The 26,394-nt window shown below is 44.9% G+C and overlaps 1 protein-coding gene across 1 annotated transcript in view; it reads left to right on the forward strand.

The window, feature by feature from the left end:
• The window catches only part of sdc2 (syndecan 2), a 41,808-nt gene that overhangs the window by 631 nt on the left and 14,783 nt on the right, over window positions 1-26,394 (forward strand). The gene's annotated exons all lie outside the window — the stretch shown is intronic.

The raw sequence follows: 26,394 nt of genomic DNA on the forward strand, positions 1-26,394 counted from the left end.
TAATAATAATAATAAAACAACGAGGAAGCTTTTAACGCTCTCAAATACATCTCTGTCTCTTGCACCTCTCTCTGAATAGAGGCCTGTTTGTGCCACTTTGCTCAGGGACTATCACGGTGATGATTCTCTTTAGTTCAAACGCAAGTTGCAATAAACCTGACAAGGCCAAACAGAGGCTGTAGGTGGCAATGTGCTTCTCAGTATTTTCCTCTTCAGCTCCTTTTTATTTGATCCATTTCTTGCTCTTAAAAGAGGAGGGGGGGGAGTTCTGTGGATGGAATCGCCATGAAGTTATTTCGCAGACACATTTGAGGAGAGTGTCTCATTATAGGGGGAACATTACAGACTTCAGGAGGTCTGAAATGAAGGGGTATAATCAGCAAACTGACTACTGAGCCAACATCTTCGCAAGGGCACAAGGGTACTGAGCCTCTCTGCCACTTTGCACACAATAGATTCCCATGACATCTGTGCAGGTTGAAGCTGATAGAGCAGAAGCTTTGCTGGGCACATGCCACAGTTGGACCCATCTATCCTACTAGACTGTTTTTTCTTCTTCTTTTGGTGCATTGAGCACTGTCGTAACTTTACTTTCCTTTAAAATAAATAAATAAATAAATCCATGTGGTGTCCTTCATCCACTTCCAGTTTCAAGTCACAGTGTGAATCGCCCTGCAAATTGGCCGGGTTGTTGGAAGCCCAGATTTTGGCACTTTAATGTGCAGCCCCTGTCATTATTGTCCCCTGCTGTTGTTTCTCTGTGGGTTGTGACTTGTCGCTTGGCACGGTGCCTCCTCCTCCTCTGTTGGAACCACTTGTCCAATTAGCCGATTCAGTCGCTGTTGTTTTAATGAGTCATTGTTTCGCGTGAGGTCACCGCCGGAGTACATATTTTTGTACTTCAGTGTATCTCAATATCCTCGCCGGACTTTATTTTAACCGTACAATCCCCCAATTCGCACCTGACCTCAAAATATTCCACCGATCACAAGTTACAGCCTCAAATACACAATACGGAGTCGCAGCCAACACTTTCATGTCGCTGTATCTAGACCAGTTAAAAATACACTGAGCAGAAGTTTATTTATTTATTTACCTTTCACTTACGAGCCACGATCTAAGTAATTCAAGTGAAAGTTTCCACCAGCGAATCATACGCACGCAAACTTTAATCAAGTTAGATACTGATATCGATATCCGTCCCCTGTTACCCGCGTCCCCTGCAGGCATGGCTGGAACTTGACATGTGACATTGATTCCCTGTGCCTGCGCTGGTGTTGACAAGTGGTTGATAACCTGCTCCAGGCACATCTATCTGCGTTTTAATTACCCCACCGTCCCATCACAGGGCTACAGTGCAACACTTACAGATTAAAAAAAAAAAAAAAAAAAAGGGTCCAGGAAGACGGTTATTTCATCACGATGAGCGATACACTTTGTTGTTTCATCTATTTGTCTATGTTTCTTTTTACCTTTCCTGTTTTGATTTGCGTGCCCGGTTTCTACGTGAGTAATGCTAATGCAACATGTGAGGTCTGTGCACATGTTGGAGGGAAAAACGCTGTTTTCCTGAATGCACGGCTGAGTGTGCTGCTATCATATCTCCAAATGGATGAGGTCACCATAGAGACGAGCCGTGTTTTTCAGTCCCTCCGCCTTCCGCGAACTTTTGTCAACAAGGAGGAATAGTTTGTCTGAGCCGCACGTCCTCGCCCCGGCGCGGTGTTTTTTCGGTGCGCGCCACTCACCAGATGTTGCGGTCTGTAATTTGTGTCATGTTTTGGCGGGGGAGCGTGGGTGTTGTTCGCCTCCCCTTCACGTCCGTGATTTACGGGGGGGTTCCTGAGTGCCGTCTCGCTCTCTGATGCGGGACTCAAAGGGAACACTTAAAAAGAGGAGGCCTGGATATGGTGCGAGCCTGGCTTCCAAGGACAGCCAGGGCAAAAACTGGAGTAGGGAGGGAGAGGGAGGGAGGGAGGGGGAGGACGGAGGAGATAGGGACTCAAAAAAATCACATCAAATGTCTCTATTGAAGTTCAAGGGATTTCGGAGACGGCGAAAAGGAGGTTTCGCATATCTGTTTTTATTTCTCTCCCGGGCGTTTGTTGTAGACTGACCCCATTCACGAGGATGATGCAGGATGAAAGCCGTCTCGGCCTCGTCTCGAAAAGAGCAAGTGAGGTTGAAGCCCCCCTGACAAACTACCCGAACAGAAAAGTCACGCCAAGCCCGAGAAAACCCTCTTACATTATTTGGAAGGTGAAAAGGCCGAGGAATCGAATACAAGACTTAAAGATGAAGCCTTTGATGGCTTTTCGAGGGAGGGGGACGAGGTGCAGGCTCTCCCATTGTGAGGGATGTATTATCTAAGTCCCAAAGCTGTGTTCGAGTTTCATTTTCTGGCCGGAGGGCCCGATTTGGTGGTAATGAAACGAACAGCACACACATACTGACCTTCCTCTCAACTTGAGGCTGCCCCCGTGCATTTTGGCCAGGCCGACTCGCAATACTCATAAAGCACGCATCATTCCCTCCCTCACCAAGAATAAATCGCCCACATGATCATTTTCCTTTTGTGTAGACTGATACGAAGGTCGTGTTTAATCCTAAAAGCGCATTATTCCTCCTGCTCTTAATGTTTTTTTGTTTTTTTTCGATCGTCCTGACGCCCTCTCCAAGGCTGCTCCACTGAATGTGCCGCTTTCCTCGTTTTGTTGCACAGCACGAGGCTTTCAGAGTTTGAAGGAGGTGTACGCACTGGAAACTTCTCTTTCCATTCACCAGTGATAAAAGCAGAACGCTTCCTTTTATGATGATGAATAAGTAAAATCCCCGTCTGCACGGTGCATGGGCAAAATGTTTACCATACCGCACGTTGCGCCGAACCGACGCGATCAAAAGAAGCAGAGGACTTTCAGTGAGGTAATGTGCAGGGACAAAAGTGTAAAGAATTAAGGTTCACGATGGAGGATGGAAATGACAGGATGTTGTGCCACGTAGAAGCAGAGGACAGATGCCGTGCCACAGCTGCAGCCTCCCCTGCTGTATATTTAATGACGCTCTTTTATTTTGCATTAACCTAGAATTCCCTAAAAACCGAAGACCCGGCCCGACTTTCACGCGGCCGCTCGGGTTTTTTTTTTTTTGTCTCGACTCTTGACAAAAGCCAAAGTGTTTTTCCTGTATTTTTTCTCTCATTAATCCGCCGCTGACGCGCATGGGAACGCCGAGTTTCTTAAGGCTGCTCAGAAACCTGCCTCCCTGCCAGTGTCCGACCCTTCGGGGGGTGCATTCACCGAGTCCCCTGTCTGCCAAGCATTATGCAATCGCTAATGGACTCCAGCGAGAGAAAGGGGCTGCCGGACCACTGAAAGCACAACACGACCGAACGCCCCCCCTGCTTTCCTTGCATCCATTTGTGTCCGTGCGTGTTTTTAGTCGCCATGCGTTTTCTTTTTTGCCTCCCCCTTGTTGTTCCTCGAATCCCTCCCTGCATTGCTTCCCTCCTTGCCACATCTCTGCCACCGTGGTTAGGATGCCGTCTGTCATCACACTGTGTCTGGGATTAGGGTGAGAACAGTGGCGGCGTATTTCCTCTCAGGCAGCCAGGAGGGATGAAGGAAGAGATTTTATTTTTTTTTATGCACTTCCTCATTTTTCCCCGTTTCCCTTCCCTTAAGGTGTGAGCGCTCGTATTGAATTTGCTAACATCTGCAGGACGTATGTGTGTTTGAAAGAAGCTGCCCCCCCCTCCCCTCCATGCACACACACCTCCCCCTCCTCCCCTACTTTGGCAGGGACTTGTGCATACTAGTCAAGACTCCCAAACAGTCAAACTCTGGCGACTGTGCGTTTGTTTGTGCCTTTTTTTACATCCCTGTTTAGAGCCACATGTTTAAAATACAAAGTCATCCCAGCCAGCCAAGCGTAGGGAAAACACATCGGGGAGATGCGGCTGCAGCAAAATTGGTGACAGCAGCACTGGTTTATGTTGGGACGCGGCCACCTTAGCTAGCAGGCTATCAGAGGCCACACCAGCGGATAATAAAACCCCCGTGCATGTGTCAGCGGCAGTCTGTTTGAAAATATTTAAACACGGTAGACCTGGAACACAGCTCCTTCCCCTGTTCCCAGCCTCTCTCTTCACGTTTTTCTTCTATTTAATTAGCTTAGCAAATGGAAACTTCCTTGGCAGGATGGCGGTGGAGGGGATTGTGGCTGTGACGATGAGAAATGGGGAAAACCCTGTGTCAGGACGTCGGTTTTCTTCTATTTTTTTTTTTTTTAACTGCATGCCTGCTGCTTTCCAGTTTCAGTCAGTTGGAGGTAAAGGAGAGGGAGATCAGAGGCAGGAGTGGGGGAAGAGTGTGAGCTCTGTCTGTCTGCCTTTTGGTGTTCAGTTTTTTTTTTTTTTTTCTTTCCTAAACCAGGCAGGACCTGTCTGGAGCTTTGCTATGCGAGGTGTGAAAAGTGTCTAACATGGCGCTTGTTAAAATGACACGGACGGAACCATCTGGCAAACAGGGTCGCTCATTTGTGTGCATTTGTTAGGTGATGGCTGGACTTAGCTGATTTGGTAACAGTTTGTGATCCAGGAAACAACGACAATGTCTTTAATTTGCAAAGATAATATTGAGCGTCCTTGAAGTCCATTGACTTGTGCTGATTGTAACTGGAAATGCAGCTGTTTTATTTATCTGCAAAAGGTAGCTTACACCCACGTGGTTTAGTTTTCTAGGTCTATATGCGCAGAAACCATAGACTGTATATAAATATGGACTATGCGTCCCCACTTCCTTGCATTCGCCAAACTGACGCTATTTTCCCGGGGATGCAGGCGCGACATCTTGTGACTTTGGAGCCAGAGTCTGCGCAGCACGGTCCAAGAGTGGAAGAATATCGATAACCTGACCGACTCACTCGCATTTTCGTTTAATTAATACTGCGCTCTGCTCTACCTCCACCAGTTACAAGGAAATGTCACTTCCTGTTTCTATAGTGTTGAATAATTAAGTGAAACTCTTGAACATGCATCAACATTATATTAACTACTCAAAATGACAGAAACCATTCATAAAAAAAAAATGATGTGTCGTGTAATTTAGTGTTTTAGTTTGGCCCAAGTCCCATCCACTAACATGGAGGGGGCGGAGCTTAGGACCTATACTCCAGCCAGCCACCAGGGGGAGCTCCACTTGCTTTGGGTTCACTTTTGATTAGCAGTACCGCCGTCCATCTTTATACAGTCTATGGTTTAAGTTCATTGACTTGTGTGCACAAACAAACCGTTTACAACTTGCGGATGAACCGGAAAACGGCATCGGCATGCTAGCCGTTAGCATCTGCTCTTGTGAGTCTTCACTGAGTCTGAAACGGAGGCCAGGCACTGACCGAGAATCAGACATAATTAACCCTAATAGTCCGACACTGACCCCGCTGTCTCGCCGTTTTGAGGTCGGAATGCTGACGGATCCTCTCTGTTGAGGTGGCGGCTGTGCTACAGTGGTGCGATCGGGTTTTTTTGGTCAGCAGCCACCTGCCATAGTGATGTGTCGACGTATTCCACACAAACTAATGCATTTACATAATCTATGCCATCAGTATTATCCTAGAACCTGGATGTTATTACTGGTATTAATTAGTTTGTTGAACCTTATTACACTGAGTTTTGCTGCAGTTTATAGTGTGCAGAGAAGTCAAAACACATAAAAAATGTACATTAAGTAATGATCCAGTTACTGTAAATCAGGAGTTCCAACATTAGACGGCTTCCCCAATGACTCCAACTAAAATAAACTTGTTCCCTTTAAAGCTGTATTAAATGTCATTAGTACAGATTGTGGTCAGCTCAGGTTTTGGTGGTGGGCTTGTTAAAGGATGAAGTGAAATCAAATGCTGCTTGTGAAATGTCGTCGGGTCGACTTTGTTCTGCTGCGTAGACAATGATGTGAGGGCCACATGTGCTCCATCTGTATACCATCCACCACTGGTGGATATACGAAGCCATGACGTCAGTTGGGTTCTTTCCATCCAACTCCCAAGATTGCCGTGGAAAACGGCACGGCACATTTAACACATCTGTGCTCACTCATTTTTATGAGGCCGCTTTATCGTCTTTAAAAGGCACCAAATTGATATCTGCGCTGGCGTTTCCCCAAGCAGAAAAATACACCTCTAATGTCTGGTGTTTCCATTACTTCCCCCGATCTCGAGTCAAAACAGCTACGAATGAGGTAAAGGATGTAAATCACGCTTTCTATGCAGGGTGTGTTAGCCGCCGCAAATTGCCCTCCACGCTATCACTTAATTTAGAGCTGTTTTCATGAGAAAACTCTGAGATTCCAGGGGGTATTTGGGAAAGCTGATGAGCTGGAGAAGGGAATTCATTAGTGAACTCCCCGCATAGCACATAGCACATTTTCCTCTAAATGAAAGCTGGTGTGTTAACCCATCTCAATTTAGTGAAAAGCAGTGACTTTAAAGTCTGCAATTAACTGCTCATGAATATTCATTATTGAGATGTGTTTTCTCATTGTAACGAACCACCAAAAAAAATGGGAAAAGTTCTTTTCCCGTCTCCGTGGAGTCTTCTGAATGCTGCCAGCTCTCAATAATTTCCTCATGAGCACATGATCTGCTACTTAATAACAATCTGTTTCCACGCTTTTAAAAATTTGCATCTGTTTCCTGCCTTCCACATTCATGGCAAATACATCCCAGCTCTTAGCAGTCGTTTTCATCCTCTAGTTTTTAATTCTAGCTTAATTCCAAAGGCCGGTGGTTGCTGCTTAACTTTGATGCGGTTCGCTCCGTTTCCTTATTTTGATTCGGAGGGACTGTGAAATGAAGACCCCTGTATCCGCATCCAGAGATGTGCTTTTGTAGTGTTGTGGCAGACATCCCGTGCTCGAAAGTCTAAACCGTGACCGCATCGCGAAGCCGGTCCAGACAGTGACTCACACTGGAAGACCGAATGAGCTAAGGGTGGTTAAAAAAGGGGGGAAAATATGCTGAGGGACATTGCTGAGCGCACATAAAATATATATTTGGAGTGGAGTTTCATTTGCTTCGGAGGATCAAACGCGTTGGTGTTTTCACACCAACTCTGAAACACACTGAAAGTGCTTGGTCTTTTAAACTCAACCCAACAGTTAAAACTCAGCGGTGCCACATGTATCAGCAGATATTCCCCAGCTTTAATGTGTGATTCAGCCATGTGTTTTTATTCTGTGTTGAATCCACTTTCACTAACATCTCGTGCAAAGACATTAGCTTGTTATAGAACGGATTTCTTCTTCTAGAAGTGTCACTTTAAGGCTGAACCATTGCGGCTCAAGCTATAATTGGATCATGATTATCGGTTTTGAATACTTTTCGGACAAGCTGATTCTAAGACTATGTTTCCGTTAATTAAACGGTTATTTCTTTGGGAAAATTGTCAAAAAATTGTCGAAAAAAATGCGTAATACACATTGTACTGTAAAAAAAATAAATAAGGCCAAATGATATAAAATGCATCTTTGAAGAAAAAAACATCAACAAGCCAATTATCAGCACGGTTCAATCAGTTCATCCTCTACTTGTTCTAGCTGTAATTGTTCCACAGGAATGAAAATGACTAATGTATAAGATGCATGACTTAATGGGCTGAAACATGTGCAAACTATTATAGTCTTGTAGAAGAAAATGACTTGCCTGCACAGTTGGCATCATTATCGGCATCTTGCCTGCTGTTTCTGACTCCGCTGGATGCCGCGTATTGTTTTGCAGTTTCATACCGTCGGGTGTTATTTAAATATTAATTTCTGAAGGCAAATCTGACGTACCCAGTTGAGTTCGCAGGCCCGAGCCTCGTCACGCCGCGCGCCCGCCTCTCTGTTGACATGATCAGAGGCACTAATGTGGCGGTTCTACTAGGCGAGTTAATCTTTGCTAATGCATTCTGTTAACAGCCATCTGTGTTCTCAGCACCGACGGTAAACCCTTTTAGCAGAGCCTAGGTTTATTATGCAGCGCAAGAGAGGCTTTGGACCGGAGAGATACCGTGTCAGATGGAATCCATTTTGATTTTTAAATGCAAATATCGCCGACATGCCTGCCGCCCGGCGCTCTTCTTTGGAGGGCGACCGCACAGGCCTCTCCACGGGTGGACAGTTTCAGAGAAAGGTCTCTAAACAAACAGAGACTGCCAGTCAGAATGTGTCATGTCGGCAGTCAGGTACACGGCTAACCCTTTGACCCCTTTACTGGAAATCCATTTTTGCAGGGTCGGCCGCGTTCTGTTTGCAGGCTTTCCCATATTTGGGAAGTGTTAGCCTCGTTAGCTGTGTTTCCATGCTCTTGAAATTTTGCTTAACTTGTTTGGAGCTAATAAACTACGACGTGCAGTGTCATCTCAAGGCCGTATGTTGCACATGCATGTAACTAACAGAGAAGAAGTAGTAGAGATCACGTTCCAAAAACGGAACCAGAAAGAAGAAGTCACAAAACCTGTCGTCTTCACCATTACAGAGAACTGAAAGCGGATTTAATGATTTTAATTAGATTCTAATTGTTTTTTCATGTTGGCTAGCGTTAGACACAGGGGAGACTTGAAACAGCTGATGCGTCTTGCAAGTTGAATGTTCACTACGTTAGATTATTGAAAAACAACGTTTCCATCTGCCACCTCTTATTTGACAAAGATCACCTTAGACAAGCATATAACAAAACATCTTTTGCATCTTTTTCTGTTTTCCTGAACCTTTTCGTCTGTGGTACTTTAAAATGCACATCTTACCAAGTCAAAGGAAACACACTTCCACCTGTCCTCTATGTCTCTCTCTCTCTCTCTGTCTCTCTCTCTCCCCATCCCACTTCCAACCACCAAGGTCAAAGCCTCTCGTGTAATCCGTATCGTTTTCACGCTATGGTTAATCCAGTTTCCATGGTAAAATGGAGGCAGGCAGGGTGCAAAGCTTGATTACTTTGATGATGATAATTTGTTTAACCAAGTGATTGGGTGGCTGGGCGAAATGGCTTCACGACCGCTTCCCTTCCAGAATCGGCAGGGTGTCCTTTCTGTCTGAGCCGGCAGCAGACGCCGGACGCTCCAGATACGTGAAGCAGTCCCACGCCTTGTAGCATCAAAACGTTTTGACTGACAAGAGTGTCCAAGAGGTACACTTGTAAGTATGAATGCACAAGATTTAAAAATAAATAAATAAAAAATTCGACTCACTCTAGGAAATCTGTTCAACGTATTTGTTAGAATTGAAAGAGGCGAAAGAGAATATAAATCACCACAAAAAATAATTATTCATTATTTATTAATGCACATTAACTTTCATTATTGCAATATACCAACGTTCAACTCTTTGAGAATTTTATTTTATTTTTATTTGTTCATTTTTATTTAATTTTTTTATAATTTTTTATTTTGTATTAGTTTTTTATTATTTTATTTTATTGTAATTAGATTTTTATTTTTTATTATTTTATTTTATTTTATTGGACTATCTCACCCCTATTTTTATTTTATTTATTTATTTATTTTTATTTTTAGTAGTGGTTTTCAAGAGTGTTTTTATGTGCAACTGAGCTACTCTGACCAGACAGTTTCCCTTGTGGATAAATAAAGTCTGTCTAAGTCTAAATATAACAAAATTAGGAACATAGTTTAATGAAGTTTCTGTGGCAGCGCTGAACACACCCGCACTTAAAAGGGGGAATTCCACAGCTTAAACCTGTTAAAATGACTTTGTTAGTCATACAGAGATCTCTGATACCTGTGAAAACAAGTCATGTCTGCTTTGGCCGTGGAGTGATTTTTGTCAGGTTTGAGAAAATCCCTCGGCTCGGGCTCGGAAATCCTGCGTCACAATCTGCTGAAATGGAAAAAAAAGACGTTAAAAAAAGTCTAACAAAACACTTCTGTTGAGCCGCGCGACGAGAAGAAAACCCAGATTGTCACGGCTCACCTTCAGCTACTTGGCCGTTCTTGTCTTATTTGTCCTTCTGGTGCTTTGAGAGCGGCGTAAAGACTCATAACGCCGTTTTAAGGTGATTTCACACACTCGCATAATGACTACCCTTATCATATCAAAAGTGCGACTTCTGTATTTGTTATGAGAACAAGTCCAGTTGAATCAGCGCTCTCTCCTCCTTTATAGCCAGCATGGAGTGACACTGTGGCATCTGGTGAACTCTGGCCTCACCGCATCCATGCGTCTGCCCCTACACATGCTGTGCATCAATGTACCGCTCTCAGGAGTCTATTTGAGACGGGCCTTTTGAAGGTTATTGCTTACTGTTGCAGCCTCTGCTTTTGTTTAGTGTGGCTGCACTCCGCTCTGTGTGACTTGGTGACCGCAACGAGTGTTTTTAGACCTGCAGTGCGAAACATCTGTTGCGTGGTGGGTTTTTGATAGTGGCTTCTCTTTACTGTGGGATATATGACCGCAATCCCCCCCTCCTCCTCCTCCTCCTCCTCTTCCCCCCAGCTTTCATGGCATACCTTTGTCTGTTTTTACTTTACAGTCTTTAAAGCTCCTCCACCACATACCATCGACTAGAGCTTACCGTTTCATCTGATATTGTTTTCAAAGGTTTTCCCTAAGAGCTTTTGAGACCCCGGCATCCTCGGGTCGTCGCGATGTTAAAACCTGGCGAAACCAGTCGGCCGGTATCTTCTGTTGTCTTAGGACCTTTCAGGAAAGGAAGGCTGCCGTCTTCAGAAACCACACATTCCTGCAGAATTACAGTGCAGGGAAGGATTTGGGAAAGGCCGTGTACTGTAGTGAGCAACGGAGCAGAGGTTTGGCAGAGACATTAAAAGCCATTTTTAGCTTCAGGAGTTTTGGTCGTAATTTCTGTCCCGCTTCCAAATGTAGAAGCACACACACACACAAAAAAAACCCTCTCTCCTCTGTGCTTGGGTTCTTGCTAATTGTGTGTTCTTTCAGCCGAACGTGTGTTTTCCATCTTGATAAATTGGCACTCTTAGAAAGTTTTAGCTTATTCTTTCACATAGTCATTAAAGATTGAAAGCGCAGCCTAGTTGTGGTGACAGCAGCACTGGGTCTATTTTGGTTGCCAGAATCAGCTCAATTATTTACATAGGACGGGACATGAATAAGAATTTCACCGTGTCATTTTCAAATATGAGCGACGGCCTGCTCTTGAAAAAGTCATGCAAAATATCCCCAAGAAATCAAGGCGCTTCCTCAACCCTTTAAAATTCAATAGAGTCGAAAAACAAATAAATTAAGCAATCCACTCGAGTTTTTTTAAAGTTTGGGGCTAATCAAAACTGAACGGATGCACACACGCCCCCGGGGCGTTTCACGCGGGATGACTCCGGTTGTATCTGTGAGTTTACTCGTAGGCTCTTTGTTGTTTGCTTGATAAGACAGGAATGCATCCAGCATCAAGCAGCTGGCCTGCGTGAGTAAACCGTGGAGCCGTTTTTCCTTTTGTTGTGGAGCGCTTTGTTTCAACAAAAACAGGAAGTGAGTGGACGGCGTTGTGGCGTTTCTGTCAAACTTCCGTGTTAGGCTCAGAGACAGACAGACGTAACACATGTATTTATATTAAGATGCTTTTATCGCTGTGTGGTTGCCGTTTGACAGCTAACTCACACTAAGGAGTGTGACATTTTTACTGATGAACTTGTTGATTGCTCAATATAAACCATAATATACCACCAATATAATCCTAACTTAATGTGTGTTTTTCATTAGTTGATTTATTTAGTCGATAAGATATCAAAAGGTGTGGAATAGTTTTTCAGCTGAATGACCAGTTCATTCAACAAACTTGTTTCTGCTCCTTTTGAAATTTGTGTAACTTGCAAGCAAGTTAATCTGCTGTTGACACTGTTAAACAAACCAAGCTCTAGTAGTAATGGTGAGTGTGCTGCTGCCTGCTTGCCAAGTTTTGATTCACGTTAGACTCCACTACTAAGAGTTCTGAAATTCCTTAAAGCCACAGCTGGCTAATCTTTTGCATGTGCCAGCTGAACCTCCGGTGACTCGCTGCAGTTAATCCACGCAGGTAACTGTGTAGCAGTGGAGACGTAATCTGTGGATTCATGCTTTCCACTGAAGCTCTTCTTCAAAGCAGGACATCTGGGTAGATGCAATGGTGCAACACTAACACAAAAATCAACTTCAGAATTTAGACTCCAAGTCCTTTGTTGGTGGATCTTTCACTATTTACTACAGGAATTAAACATTCAACGATCAGCCACAACATAAAAGCCACAGACGGGTGAAGTGAATAACATTGACCATCTTGTGACACTTCAATGTTCTACTGGGAAACGTTTGGACCTGACATTCGTGTGGATGTTACTTAGACATGTAGCATCCACCTAGACCAGACCAGGCACCCCCACCACATAGCAATGACACTCCTTGATGGCAGCAGCCATCCCCAGCAGGATGCAGCCTGAAGAACAGCACAAGGTGTTGACCTGGCCTCCAAATTCACTAGATCCCAAACTGATCAAGTATCTGTGGAATGATCCACAGAGGCCCCTCCCCTCAAAGCCCCCCCCCATTGGCATTCTGTTGCCAGACACCACAGGACACCCTCAGAAGGCCCTTGTCCTTTCTCTGATGAGTCAGTTTTGGAGGCACAAGAAAGACCTACTTGGTATTAGGTCATAATTTTATGTCTGATCGGTGTATGCCCAGGTTTGAATGCCAAAACCATAACCCTGAAATAAAGTCCTTGGTCAGTTTTTGGTGACGTTTTTTTTTTTCTGTCGATGGAGACTGAAGAACCTGTGTGGTTGTGGAGCCTACGCTGAGTCTGCTGAACAGCTCACCATAATAATTAGACGGTGTCATTAATGTGCAATTACATGAGTCATGCTGGATGTAGGCACTGTTCGACTGTTCGTGCTGGAGCCTGTGTGCTACTTTTCGAAAAAAGAAAAAATGAACTGCCCATCTTTGGTGGCTGGAAACTTCTCTTTTGTTCAAAACTCTTCTCAGAAGTCACATTTCTAAAAGCTGAAGTGGTTGAAGGAGACGCTGCAGTGAGTCATTTTATTTTCCTCAGGTCTGCAGGTCTGTTTAAGAAGTTTAAACTATGTTGAAGGTATAATACTGAATCACTAAGTTGTAACTGTGTACAGATATTGCCACTTCACTTGCGTTCAGAGTCTTTGTTGACACTGGAACAGTCAGTAATAGCTCTGATCCGGCACTTCTGACAAAAACACAATAATCTGGTATAATCTCTAAAAATCCATTGGAATTGCGTATAATTAATTGTTCTCTACAAAACACTTGACGTGTTACTGATTCAGCTGTTGATTTCACGGCGTCAAATTGACGCAGAAGCCACAGCGACAGTGGACCCTAGCGCCAAAGCCGACGTGCGCAGACTTGAGTAGAGCCGAGATAAAATCCAAATCGGCAATGCGAGTTATTAAGCAAAGCTGTTACGTGGCACGCCGTGCACAAAGGTCACATTGTGAACAACAATATGTGTTATTGGAGTTAAATAATTTGAACTTTAGTCGGTGTAAATCCCCAAAAAGCCCCAAATGCTGCTTCAGATTACTTATGGTGTATTCCGCGGCCTCGACTTGAACGGTGTGTGTTTTAAAACAACAGCACGGTGACCCAGACACACTGGCTAAATGACTATTAATACAACCCTGCACATACTGTACGGTACGTGACGACACGTCGGACTCATGCTGCCAAGCACTCAGGCTCTGAGTGTCAGGCTGTTGTTTCTCTCCAGCTCTGAAAAGTTTACACCAGGGTTTTGTTATTTAGCCGTCGCTAACCGAGTCGCGCAGTTTCGCAGAGTTTCCTGACAAGCGAAGAGCTGTCAGACGTCTGCCGCTTTTTGACGCTAAGGTGAGATGGAGAGCATTCAGACACGACAGACAAAGATAGACAGAAGTGACAAAGCATTAGGATTAAATAATAGAAAAGGTTAAAAAAGGATTCAGACTATAATAAACATGCACAGTACTGGCAGTGGCTGCTCATTTGTCTCATAAAAGAGGCAGCTATAGTAAAGGTTTTAACATTTAGACGTACTACAATGTCCTTTTAAACACAAGTATTATGTATATGAATATGTGAGGTCAGCCATAGCTTTTGTGGTGATCAGTATCCTGGCCGGCGCCATCTTAACTCCCAGCCTAAATGTTCAAAGAGGTGCAGAGCTGAGGCAGGCATCACCCACCTTTCATCCAAAGCAGCCACACCCTAATTTAGCGTAACTTAAAGCTTTGATATCATGAATGGAGAAATTACCTATAGAAATCAAAAATGTTTTAAGTACCAGACTGTAAGCGTGTTTGTTTCTGCCGTAAAGTTGCATTTCAACATCGAGATCTACGGGGATCGACTCGTTTTTGTAGTCAGCCTCAAGTGGCCACTTGTGGAACTGCAGCGTTGGGTGTCATTTTTAATTTTTCCGGATTAATCGGTTGTTTTAACGCATCTTTGTGTTTCTTTAAATCTGGTCACAGGTTGACTGACTGACCTGATTCCTGTCACGGTCATGCCAACACCAACAACACGCACAATTACGCATACAAGCGTGCTCACTGCTGCTCGGGATTAGCCCTGTATAATGGGATCAGAGATCACCACCTGCCGCTCCTCTCATCCTTCCAGTGCCTTTGCTCTCCTTCTGTTCATCCATTCCTTAAATCGCCACCGCTGTCACGTTCCCCTTTAACAGTTAGCTCGCTTCGCTCACGTCCTGCATTTAAATATAATTATTCCTGCAAGAAATGCCAGGACACGGGAATCCTTATTCGCTTGTCTGCAAATTTCCAATCTGTCCTTCTTGCTTCCTTCCTCCTCCATCACTCCCATCATCCCATCAGGGGTTACTCCCCTCACACCGTAGTCCTATGGCCTGCCGTCTCCCTTGAGTCTAAATCCTCTTAAGGAAAAGGCTCGGATGGGAATTCAATCGCCGCACCACAAGGATTGAACCAGATCAGCCAACAAAGCAGCGAAATCGTGCTCCTCCCTCCCTCCCTCCCTCCCCTCCTCCTCGCCATGCCTCTGCCCCATCTGCCTCTCTCTTCCTCACCCCGCTGACTTTCATCTCAGGTGATAAAGGGCTATTTGTCAGAGCTGGCAGCGGTGAGAGATTGGCATCCTGAGGAATGTGGTACATCATCATTTTTGTCCTGATAAGCGCATAAACGGAAAACACGGCGTACTTGATTATCCGTATTTCAGCTCTTCAAGGCCAGTGTCTGTAACATTTAGTCATCGTAAGTAAAGAGCGAAAAGGTGAACTGCTGCGTTGTTTGCGTTAAACTAAATAAACGGCATCAAATTTTAACTCGCCTCCAACTCCCGACCTCTCCCTTAAACCCTCCACCTCCGATCAAGCCTCTATATCCGCTGTAGTTTATTATGTGAGGAAGACTTGGGTCAAGCTTTGACCCCTTCAGTCCTCTAGCGGGCTTTCATGTTCTGGTGTTAATGATCTGGCAATGAAGAGCTCAAGGTTTTCCTTTTTCAGTTAAAGCCACACACACACACACGTAGACTTACAGACGCTAAAATGGGTAAAAAAAGCTGGACTGCATTAAATTTCAATCTGGCCATGTAGCTCATCCATCAAGCAAAAACACGCACCTTTCTTTCTTTCTTTCTTTCTTTCTTTCTTTTTTTTGTGCACACACCTACCATCTGCAGGCAAGAAAGGTGCAGACACACATGGAGGCTAAATACACAAAAGCAGCCGAACACACTTGCACACTTTTTAAAAGGGGGAGTTAATGGAAACCATGTCGTTCTATTGACAAAGCGACCGAGAAAACCAGACCATGTGGGGTGTGACAGACGTGTTGTGACAAGGAGCACCGGTGGATTATGTGGCGGCGACCGCTAGCAACTGAAACAGTCCATCTATTATAAAAAAAAAAAAACATAAAACATCAGACATCTTTTAGAACTGGAACAACGTCTCTGCGTATTCAGTCGGTCGCTAATTGGCCGCTTGAATCGGTGCAGTGCTGAAAGTGAATTGACCCTCCACCTTGATTGTTATAAGACAAGCTAATTAGCTTAGCTCTAAGTCCGGAGCACATGATCAGTGATTAATGACACTGACCCCCCCCCCCCCCCCCCCCCCCCCCCTCCTGAGCCTGGAACTATGCGCATGCCTTTGTTTCCAAGATTAAGGGCGCCGGGTTCACAACCTTTTATCAGTTCCCCCTTTATGTCAGACATTATGCGCATACCAGAGGCGTAACGGCTAATAGGAGAACGTTTAAAGGGCCGCGATGTATATATTTTTTTCCGCTGGATCGGACATTTTCAGCGTGTAGTTTACATGACTAGCATTTGACAGTACTTGAGCAAATGCTTGGTGTGAGAACAAAGAGCGCAGCTACAAAGCGTGCAAAAAAAAAAAAAAACACACATGCACAAGCCTAATTATAGTGATAGGGTTCAAACAAAACGCATTCCAGTAGAGTATGTGTGTGCTTTCTCGTTGCAAAGTACTATCGCTGGTGCAGAACGCTCTGACCGAACGTCTCGGGTCGATACCTGTATGCTGCGTATGTATAGTAGTGAGATGAGCGCTCACACACAGGCACATGGCGACTGTATTTGCATGTGAGCACCAATATTTTTTCAGTTGACTCGTCCAGCAGATGCAACACCTGCGTTAGAGCTGGAATGGTTGATGCTGCGGGCCTGCCGCGGCTTGAAAGACCACATTCATCCCTTTCCACAGCACTGACTTGACTACCTGATGGAGGAAATGTTTATATATGTGTGTGAGACCGGGAAGGCCTCGCTTGTGCGCTCCGTATGAAGACAGGTCAGTGCGCACAGGTCAAATCAACACGGTATGCAGTTTAGGTGAACATGTGGCACTTCATGTGTGCATATGTGTCTTTCCGAGCTTGTGTGTGTGTGTGCGCGTGTGTGTGTACCAAAGGCACAGTGTGAAAGTGTGCGGTCGCCTGTGGCACAGGTGTGTATGCACAGCAGAGGTTTATATAACAAACAGCGTGATGCTTCTGAGCCGGGAGCTCCTGTGAAGCTTTTGAAGTCTTTTACCTTTGTTGAATAGTGGTGGCTATATTTATTGAGGGTTTTGTTTCTAATGCAAATCATATTCTGTTCATCTGTCATCAATAAATCCTGATTTAGATCTGTGCAGAAACTAGGCTTTCACGACGAGCTGGAATATAAATGATCCCGTTCTTCAGTTGTTTGTTGGGAGCTGTGGAGAAGCAGATCACAGAGTGTACAAAGAAGTACGCACAACCGCTGGCGCTTATGGCTCTGGTTTCTAGAATTTAATTTTGAGAAATGACGAAGGAGTGGTCGGATATGGAAGCCGAATGTCAACAAGTGCAGAAATGTGTCTGAGCGAAGCATCGGTGCCACCGGTCGGGGGGTCACAGGACACGGGCGTCTGGCTTCTATAATTGGAGACTTTCTCATCAGCGAGGAGACACAGTGCTGGCAGTGACCAGAGCCACTGCATTACGTTTCAATGGTCAGTCTAGCTAGTTGTTATAAGGAGTATTCTGAAATTTGATACCAGATATCTGCAAAAGGGCCAAAAAGCAACCCTGGTGTCTTTAATTTGAGAGTTTCTTTTCTAATCAAAAGTCCAAAAATATTAAATTTATGGCAATATAAAAAAACCCTCTCATTTGACACAATTGATGCTGCATGTCAAACATTTTTGTATTTAATGAGCCACTTACTATAAGAACTATATGCATTTTCCCTGAAGTAGAAAACCTAATACGGTGCATCCCATAAGCTTCTGCAAATACTCGCATTAACACTCCCTTCAGCCCGTCTCCTTCCAATCCCAAGGACATGAGATAAAGAGATACTTGTTTTGTGTCCTGCACTCCCTTACAGATGGTCTTGGCTCCCTCTGTTCAAGTGTATGTCTTTCCAAGCCTATAAACCGGGAGAGTGTGTGCATCTGTCTGTTGGCTGCTAACACAGCAGAGCTTCAGTTCTGGCCCCACATGCTGCTCAGCCCAAAAAACCCTGTACGCTGGCATCGGGGGAGCCCGGAAAGCCGCTCGGCGCTGACTGCCAGATAACACATATGCATTTAAATAGCGGCGGATGTACACTGTATGCACACATTCCTGCCCACTGAGGTGAGCATTACATAGCAGGACTGAAAGATGAGAACGCCTGAACAGGCAACGAAGTGTGGGGGATGCTACACCAGGTCCTATATTCTGAATTCTCTAACATGCACTCCACTCCTGGGAGGATGCATGTCAAGGTAGCAGCATAATTATTAATTTCCTCCTCTTGCATGGCTTCCTATAGAGCGCACCTGCGCTTTAAAAGCCGAGCTACACGAGGAGTAATTTGTTGCAGGTTGAAACACGGGATGAAAGTCGGCCATTTCGCTGTTCAACTGGAAGGCCTGGTGCCCGTTAAGTTTTCATGTTATTTTGGGAGCGAGTTAATGGAGGAGGGTCACTGAGACCTTTTTGAGAGAATAAGCTTTTGTCAAAATGCTAATGTTTTCCTCTGGCCGAGTGGATACTACAGGCTTAGTCATTCCCAGCCATGATTTGCTGTTATGACAGCGAAACAGAAACAAAGGAGCTCTTTAGCTTAGTTCAAGGTTGCCATAAAAGCCAGAGGTTCCTATAAATTAAAGCAGGAAACCGACGATTTTCTTCTGTGAAAAGAGCGTTTCCGTTTGCGTCCTTGCTTTTCTTCTCCACTTCTATGAAATTATACAATTATGCAAAAACTGTGTTCGTATTTGGCCTCGGAAAGTTTGCCGTAAAGTTTTTTTTTTATTTTCTTAATTAAATCACAGAGCGTAATTAAAGCATCAGTAAGTATCTCAAGAAAATAGAGAACCAATGAATGGTCGGTTCGGCTAAAGATGGATCGTCTTTGACTGTTCGGATTGTCAGAAAACCTTATTTTCGTCTCTCAGCTCTTGTTAAACAAACGCTGCCTCTCATTCATACAGCTGTTCACGTTCGCGGGTGCGTGGCTCGACTCCATTTTGAGTCCCTGCGAGGGTTTGAGCCTCTAATATGTGGCGTTCATGATATTGGCTGTGCTATCACTTCCAGCTAAAAGGAGACAGATTGTTCCCATGCTGTGCTTTAGTGCTTTCGGGGTATTGTAATCTTTGATATGCACAATATGAAACCTTTTTTTTTTATTTTTTTATATAACGCACTTAAAGCTCTCTCTCTCTCTCTCTTACTGCACTTGCTCGTCTCTACGCTGCTCAAGCTTTTCTCTTAAGCTTCATATTTCCCTCGTGTCTGGAGGGAAGAAAGCTGCTGTGCAGCAGCAAATCTGACTGTTTTCCCCCTTTTTTTCTCAGCACTAGTGAGCACTGGAAGCCGAAGCCCATTTCCCAGTGTCTAGAGTTTCACAGTTGACAAAGAATCTAGACTTTCCCGTGCATATTAGAAGTAGTTTAACGGAGCAACTTTACCCTCTCTCCCAACCGGTGGACGTGCAACTGAGGGTGGCGTACAGGAGGGAGGAGAGGAGGGTGAGAATCAGTGGACCAGCAGATCTTGCGAGGCCTGGGAATGTGCAGAGCTCCTTTCTGTGCAGGAAGCAGAAAGAAAGCCAGTTACGGTCCATGAGGCTGGATACCACAGCTCTGAGGTATTCTCTAAATAGGTCCATGTTGAAGCCACATGAGCGCCACATTGTTCTCGTTCTTTATGTGCTCTGGAAGCGCCTACGGCTGAGTTTCGCTGCGAAGAAAAAAAAAAAAAAAGGTTTACATTAACTTTTAAATCTGATCAGGCCCTCAAGAGAGCCACTTGACAGAATCAGACAGCCTCTAATTAGAGTGGTGAAATATTTAGCGGTCTGAGATGAAGTAACACGGCTTTAATGTGTTGCAGCATGTGAGAGAATCCATATTCTTACACCGGCGCGCTCACGGAGACCCGCAACCTCATAAAAAATGATCATTTTTCAACTTGTGTTTTGAGTTTTGCTGGTGGTTGTATATACTCTGCTGGCAGCCTCTCAACATTTGCAGACAGCCAGGCGTAAGAGTGAGGTGGCTGCCATTGTTCACTCTTCCCCATCAGTAGTCTGTCAGCCCGTGTGTGTTTTTCTTGGAAACCATTAAATTGAGTGTCTTCCTGTCGGGAAGCAATTCTGCAAGGGGAGGAAATCATAGCGACTCCCATGTTGTGTCTCATTGGTCTGTGGGAAGGGAAAAAAAAAAAAAAAAAAAGAGGAGCATGTGGTCCTGGTCCAAAAGCAGCACCGTACGGTAGGTAAGCAGCACCGTACGGTAGGTAAGCAGCACCGTACGCTAGGTAGGGACCCACATGTGCTGTTTACGTGGTATGAGTCTGAGGGATGTACTCAGCTGTGTTTGAAAGTAGCAATTAAACTCCTGTATAGCTCTGTTCGGCTACAGATGTCGATCCTCAGTTTTAGTTAATAAGTCAACTGTGACTTGCTTTTGTTTGCTTTGGAAGAGCGGCTTCACAAGGTCTGTAGTTAGGCGGGGTTTTATGCTTTAAAAAAAAAGCTAACGTCTGCATGCCAACTTGCTCACGATGACAAAGCCCAGATAATCTTTACCATGTTCAACATGTCAGTTTAGCATGTTAGCATGCTAATGTTTGCTAATTAGCTCATATTTGATTTAACAGAATGGAAATGTAAAGAATAACTAGTGTTACTGCAGTTCATAGGGAGTGCATGACTGTCTGCAATACATTTAATGATAATTCATCCAATAGTTGTGGAGACATTTCTCTAAAATTGCACATGGAGGCCTCGCTATGGGGCTAAACGGGATCAGCAAAGAAATTCATGAAAACATTAGTAATTCGGCGTTATTGAGATATTTCAGAGAAAAACCGCTTGTTGGACTGATTGACAGAATTCTCATTCCCACACAGATGGCGCTAGTACAAAAATCGTGCGGTTCAGCATTTGACTTCCTGCCTGTCCCCCCTCCAAAATCCGCTAGTTTTAGTTCCTGATACTCCGTGTAGGCAGAAAATGTCCTGGCTGTGCAGTGAAGGGGTAGCAGATTTGTCACATATTTTCAGAGAGAGAACCAGGCCGTGCCAGTCAGGCGACACGCCCGACGAGCAGCAGCGTTTTGCAGAAGGGGCTTTGCTGCGTTCGATTGTCCTCGAGTCTCAGACCGTTTGCTTAATCTTTATAGGAGCATAAAGTTGTGCTAATGCACCCGTAAAAAGAGGGTCATATTCCTTTAACAGCCGCGCGCAAGGAGGTGTCAGAGGAATGAGAGGGTAACTCGTGTTTTTACCTGAATACTCGCACCACTATGGAAAAAAAAAATGCTTGGCCTTTTCTCCAGGATGCAGCATCGCCTTTCTGTTTCGTTTGCAAATAGAAGAGAGTGTTGTTGCTGCAGATACACATTTGCATAATTGCTCGAATTGATTCGTGCCAATTACGACAAATAATTTACAGCAATTAAGATAATTTTGCAAACTGCAGTAACTGTCGCTGATATGTATGTGATATAAAATCACAGCTTCCGCCGATCCATCGAGCTCACACGTGCTAACTGTGCACAAACGATCCCGGCATAAGACAGCGGGCGGTCAAAGCGACTGATTAGCTGGTGAAGACATTCAAAGATAAATTCTCTAATGAGCCGTGGTTCTCAGCTTTAGGATCATTATAGGCGAGTGGGGAGGGGGCAGATGGGGCGCGATTGCAGCCAGCACTGGGTGAGAGGCATCACGTACACTTACAGTATTCCAAGGCTTGCACGTATGCCACACCGCTCTCACCTTTCAAACTCCTGCGCAGTGGCCCAGCTTCAGTTCGAGGGAGCACAAAGCACAGTGCGGCGCAGCAGACACCCCTGGAAGCGCGAGCTGGAAACCCCTCATGCCGCTTCCAACCCCCTTGAGCCCTGTGGAATGCGCCGTATGCCTTTCTATGTCAGACGGCCGTTTGTTTTGGAATAGGAGACGATATGAATCTGAGCCGAACGCACCCACATGCTCGGCCTGTGCTCGGGTTGGTGGGTGGTGGGTCGGCTCGGGCGGGGGGGGGACTTTCACCTACCTACAGTACCTACCTACCTACCGAGGCAATGTGACTTAATCCTTTAAGAGCAGGGAGAAAAGAGATTCGGAGGGGGGCTGGGGTAGATTTTCCTTAGGATATTGTACAGTATGTGTCTTGGAAGAAAGTTCATCAACAAGTCATCCTGTGTTAACTTTACGTAACGTCGAAAAAGCCATACTGAAGCTATAGTTTATTGCAATTTTCTGTCTCTACCCGGCCGGCCTCAGGCGGATGGGTCCCTCAATATGAGCCGCTCAAGGTTTCTTCCTGTTTCTTCCTCGCCACTGTCGCCGTCAGGCTCGCTCTGGGGGTTTCAGACCGGATGTTGTAAAGCCTCTTGAGAAAGTTTGTGTTGTTATTGACACTATATAAATAAAACCGAACTGAACTGAAATAGAGTAACAAGAAAACTGGATTCACATAAGGAACTGAGTTAACTTTATGTAATATAATGTGCATGTATCATTTTAAATGGGTAGCATCTTGATGCCTCTTATTAAGTGAACTCTTGAGTTATTATTTCCGAGGTAGTTGCGTGTGTGGTTAAGTGAGGAGGCGACATGTAGAGAAGTAGATGTGCGACTTCCATAAATCTGCAAATGTCAACTGTACACTAGACTATCGCTCTCTTTCTTACTTCCTCTCTCTTTCTCACACACACATGCACATGCACACAGCGACTGTTACCCACCACAACTCGGCTGGAGTAGCTCCAGAGCCTTAAGGGCTCTGAGAGAGTTTGATTTGTGTTGACTTCCTGCAGGAACTCCCCCTCTCCTCAGCCCGCGGCTCAAAGACTATCAATTAGTTCCTTATTATGATCCCTGGGAGGGCAATAAAAGTTAGAGAGGGTTCAAAGAGCTCAACGGCAGACAGACAGACAGAGAGAGAGAGACACACACACACACACACCCTCACACACACATGGCAACCTTTTCTGGCCCATTAGAGTTACAGTTTGGACATCTCAGTGGCAGACCTGTAGGTGGCTGCTGGTGCCTCTTCTTCCCTTTTGCATTTTCCAAACAATGCTCACCACCCACTGGCATGACTCACGCGGACCTTTTTTTTTTTTTTTTTCTGCCCGTCTCGCTGGCAGTTTGTTCAGTCATCCGCAGGTGTTGCTGGGACAAATTGAACGTTTGGATGTCGGCAACTCCTCCTCGCTCCCGATTTCTCTCTCTCTAATAACCGCGGCATCGCCGATCCAGTCGTTACTCAGCCTTCCTCCGCGAGGGCAGCAGCTGTCTGCTCCGCGTGCTGACGCTGCACAATGTCAGGCATCCCTTGTGTTCTTCAGCGTAGAAACAAAGGATTCTCTGGGATAATTTGATGGCTCTGTAATATACCAGCAAAAAATAAATAAATAAATAAAGATTAAAAACATTAAAACTGGTGAATGCATCATCAGGTCTCTGCATACTAGTGTAATGTCTTTCCATTAGCATGCACTCAACAAAAGTCTTTAGCTCATTTATTTGATGTGTCCAGACTGCAGGATCTTGTAAAACTGAAATGCAATAACAAGAAAACTGGATGCTGGTGAATTAGCTGTGTTGTCCATAACATGAGGAAGAAACAATGGCGAGAGAAAATGTTGAAATGACACTAAGGCATCAAAGGAAGTAACGATGATCAACTAAACATGCACAGAAAGGTGACGGGGTAAAATGCAGTCAGTTCAGTTTAGCCGTTTACCATTTACTTGTTGCATTAGCAAGGGATGGCTAGCTTGGTTAGCAGTAAACTGAATGTGGATACTGTATAAAGGCCTTAAAGAAGTAGATAAAGTTGATAAAGAAGTGTTATTTAAAATATTAAACTGTATAAATAGTAGTTGCTTCTGGTAGCAAAATGTGGCTAATGCTGAGTGCTAGTTGGGAGTTAAGCTCTAACTCAGTGCCTTAGTGCCAGCCTTCCATACAATGCAGAGCTAGCTAATAGATATAAAGTTATTCTTTATTAACTGTTGTCCTGGAGGAAAATTCAGAAAGATTTAATGACCCTAATCTGCACGTCTGGTATTAAGTTTTACAATCGCTGTTACTTAGATTAAACTCGGACTGTGTGCAATTACGCTGCATTCATTTGTAACAAAGGCCCCGTTCAGACCTGGTATTAACGCGCGTCCTGAGTGAACTGATCACAAGTTTACGGCTTTATGTAAGTTTTAGCAACAGCTAGAGCTAGTTTACTGCCCCAAAGCTGACGGTCTTTACATATGAATTTATGTTCTCATGTCCAGCTGGTTGCAGCACTCCTCAGAAACCCCTGACAGCTGCAATGACTCCATCTGCTTCTCTTTCAAGTATGTAGGAGGACACCTCTCTTGCTCCTCTCACTTTGCATTCCCTCATCTGCTGATTTCCTCTTGTCTGCCGCTCCGTGATAAAGTCCAGGTTACGGCAGTCGCCAGTGGGAGGGAGAGGAGAGTCCTTTTCAAGTTTGGTTCGTCGACCAGTCGGGGCGAAGCGAGAGCACAGTCGCCGCTCGCCGCGCTGTGTTGCTGTATTGACCCCTCGGTATTATGGATCCGCGGCAGGCCAAGTGGAACGGATAAAGTGAAAGCCAGCAGGCCAATCTGACACCTTTGCTTTGTTAATTAGGGATTAACAATATTTCTCTGTCTCTTTCTCTCGCACGCCCTCCCCCTTTTGCGTGCTATTGACTACACTTGTTTGCCTGGTAGCGATAATGAGATCTGATTCCTTTCACGGGACGGAATAAAGCGGAAAAACGCAGAGCAGAGCTGGCCCAGTATGCCTGTGAAGAACCTTGACACTGTGAAAGTTAAATAACCTGAACTAGATCTTAGGACTGGACCCAACAAAGGTTATCATGAGCAATTTATCTGTTGTAGCTTTGGAGTTACTTGATTTACTTTACTAGCTTTCAGTCTTCATGCTAAGCTAAGCTAACCGGCTGCTGCAGCTTCATACATCTCGTCTGACTCAAATGTTAAAATGGTTAGCCTAATTAGCTTTAAATCAGGCAGTAGGGGCGAAGGGAAACTAAATATGTCTCGCCAAGTTTTATGAAGCTGGAACAGCTTTTGCTTGATGAATTAGTTCAGTAATAAATCATTGATTAGCTCCTCACCCGTGTGAATTTGCTCGCTGAAACAATGTCTAATGTGTTGGTTTTAAATTAAATATAAAAAGGGGGGATGTTTGAAAGTGCAGCAGCAAATGTACCAGCATATACTGGGGATACTTCTTATTAAATATAGAGAAGGGACATCTGTGGAGCGGGATGACTTGTATACAGCATAGAGGCAATGTTTGGAAAGCAGGGATGCAGTCCCGTTCTGTCCAAGTTTGACGAAATTTCCGCTTCCAGGCTCACTAGAAATGGTTAAGAACCGGAGAAGGCAGCAGACCGTTGAGGGAAGATCTGAGGAAGCTGTCTGTCGGCCGGTCGGTCGGTCGGTCGGCCCCCGTGCACTTGTTTGCCACTTTTTCTGCTCTGAAGTTGGTGTTATGATGCGTATCTGTGTATTCGTCTCACGCCTTTGAGATGTGAAAGCTGGAGACGGGCTTGTGTGTGTTTGTGTGTGTGTGAACGCGCCCGTCTCGGCACATATGGGTGCTTTCACGGACACGCAGATGGTCGAGTGTGTTGTGTGCCTGCGTTCCTTTGAGGAACACCATTTCCCCCTGGCCTGACTTGGGAGTTGAGCTAATATTTGTTGTAAGAAGTGAGAGCGGTGTGTCAACAGTAGAAAGTCAGGGGGCCTGGGCACAGTTGAGATGACGCCACCCCCCCCCCCCCCCCCCCCCCCCACCTCCTTTCTATCCATCTCTTATAGAAAAGAGAGTGTACATATAATACACTGACACGCACATAATGTAAGCACAGTGTCTTTCAAGCCCCACTAGGCATGGACATGTGATTTTGACAGGCTTTTAGCAGAGAAACCTCTAGGCTACAGGATTCACTTCAGCAGTCGGTTATTTCCCCTTCGCCTCTCTCTCTCTGTTCTCATCCTCTCCCCCATTTTGTCCACACACACACACACACACTTCGCTCTTTTATCTGACACTCCTCTCATTTTTCTGTCGTCTTTGCTTCGCGCATTCTTCAACGCTTTACGTCTTCTTTTGATTTATAGGTGAACCAAACGGAGTGACAGGCAGACAGAAAGACGTGCAGTCAGGAGGACAGACAGACCTCCCGCTGGTTTATTAGTTCATTAGGAGGCAGAGATGACAGCAGCAGCAGCAGCAGCTCCTCTCACAACCGAGAGGGCTGACATTGCGAGCTACTACCTCATTATGACAGTTTTCTGATACATAGCAGCACAATTGTGCGTTGCTAGGTATGTTGATGCCTTTTGCCAGTTAATTACTGT

This window comes from Chelon labrosus (assembly GCF_963514085.1).
Source record: "Chelon labrosus genome assembly, chromosome: 16".
In the NCBI taxonomy this organism is placed as follows: domain Eukaryota; kingdom Metazoa; phylum Chordata; class Actinopteri; order Mugiliformes; family Mugilidae; genus Chelon; species Chelon labrosus.